This window comes from Mandrillus leucophaeus, unplaced genomic scaffold (assembly GCF_000951045.1).
Source record: "Mandrillus leucophaeus isolate KB7577 unplaced genomic scaffold, Mleu.le_1.0 Scaffold790, whole genome shotgun sequence".
NCBI lineage: Eukaryota > Metazoa > Chordata > Mammalia > Primates > Cercopithecidae > Mandrillus > Mandrillus leucophaeus.
In genome coordinates, this window is record NW_012108586.1 from 1,001,349 (window position 1) to 1,003,713 (window position 2,365).

Genomic DNA, 2,365 nt, shown 5'->3' on the forward strand with positions numbered 1-2,365 from the left:
AACTTATTATATCACTTATGAAAAAATAGACATGTTTTTCCAGATTTTCTCTACCTCCTGATGATAAAATTAATCTGTTAAGTTTCCTTAAATTATTAATTAGACAAAGGAAAATTATTGAAACAAAAGTACCTATCCATATCATGAAAATCTAATTCACATCTTTAGCGTACTTAATTCTTAGTAGAAAAAAGAACTTAAAGGTATTTAAAATTGGTGGGAATTATTTAAAATGTACTTATTGAACTATATTCTTAAAATAACTATTCAATGCTCATCCCCCTACTCAGTAAATATTTTTAAAAAGTAACATATATTGAGTTAATATTCCCTGATATCGTGCTTTCCTTGAAACTACTGACAATAAAATTAGCACAATTTTGCTAATTTATTCTAGTTTCATCTCCCTAATTAGTCAAAGCAGAGTTAAAAGTTAGACAGCAGATTTGGAAATACTGAGAATTCAATGTCTGGGTAATTTATAAAGAAAGAAGGTGGGAGCAAGTTGCAATGATATAATATGTCTTCATTGCCTATTCTCATAAATCAGAATTTTAGAACTAGGGCACCCTAGATATTATTTAGTCCACTGCATTGTCATAAAGATTAAAATATGACACACTAAAAGGTTAAATAAGTGCCCAAGGGTCCTCCATTATTAGATGCAATGCTTCATTTTAATTTTTTAGACTTTTCTTGCAGTGTCCTTTTCTAAGATCGTATATTACCTCTATATCTCATCAATCATTTTAAAATTTTGTTTGATCAGATTGTTGCAACTGCTATTTCTGTAGATTTAGGATAAAATATAGAGAGGTGAAAGAGACAACTAAAATTATACATTCAAATATTAATTTGACTAAATAAATATTTTCCCTTATCATACAATAAGTAGGAAAAGCTAAAAAAAAATACAAAAATGAATGTTTGTAGTAAGCAATGTTTGCAAATGTGTGAAAATACATATTCTAATGTTCACTTTTAACAGTAAAGCAGAGAAGCAATTTGTGGTTAGACCCAATTTAAGAGAGACACACTGTTCGAGTTCAGAATATGATAACCCCAAAATATTGCATCACGGTATACCAACTATTTTAAGCGGAAGGACATTGAGAGTACCACAGAAGCAGAAATGTCACTCTCCGAGCTTCACCCTCCCTTCTCCCCTGAAGACCAAAACGCAAAAATACCTCACAATTTGAAGAGACAGAGCAAGTATCAGAATCAAAGTCGGGTGGCAGAAGTGTTGGAGTTATCAGACCAGCAATTTTAAATAACTATGGTTTACATGCTGAGGTCTCTGATGGAAAAAGTAAATAACAAGTAAGAACAGATAAGTAATGTAAGAAAAGAGTTGCAATTTTAAGAAAGAACAGAAAATGAATGTTAATGATCAAAACACTGTAACAAATGAAGAATGTCTTTCATGGGCTAATCAGAGACTGGACATGGAAAGAATCTCTCAGCTTGAAGACATGACAATGGAAACTTCCAAAACCAAAAAGCAACAACAATAAAAAAAGCACATAATATTCAATAATTTTGGAACGACTTCAAAAATTGTATTATATGTATAACGAGAATAGCAAAAGGAAAGGAAAGAGAGAAAGGAACAGAAGAGATATTTGAAGCAATAACGGCTGAGAATTTTTCCAAATTAATGTCAGTCATCAAAGCACAGATCCAGAAAGCTCGGAGATAAGCAATCAGTAAAAGTACCAAAAAAAAAAAAGAAGAAAAACAATAATAAAATCCATAAAACAAACAACAACAAAATAACAAATTACACCTAGGCATATCATTTATAAATTACAGGGAAAATCAAAGATACTGAAAAGATAGACATTTAACAAATAAGATACCTCTCCACAAAGGCATCTTACTTCATAAACTAAATATATACACTTGCTATTATACACTAAATATATTAACATGTGTTTACGGAGAGCTACGTATTTGAATTTTAAAGAATTACAGAAATATTATACTTCAAAAGTTAGTGTGGAAGATGAGCCTAACATTCAAAGTAGTGAACAAAGGCAGATCTGTGTTCTGATGACAGAATGCAGAACATAGTGAGCATGTTCACTTATTTGTCTGTTCATTGAGTAGTGAGAGTGAAGATGGAAGGGAAAGGTGAGGGAGAGGGGGAAAAATGCTGGTGTTTCAAATGCTTTAACGACCTAATGTTACAAAATGCAAACTTGGAATAATCAAAGGTGAGGACAGGGTGAAGTGCCACTGAGACTGTTACAAAAAGGAAGCACATATTTAAGTTTACATTTTGAAGAAGAACACTCTGTACTTTGGGAGGCTGAGGTGGGAGGATCACGAGGTCAGGAGATCAAGACCATCCTGGCTAACA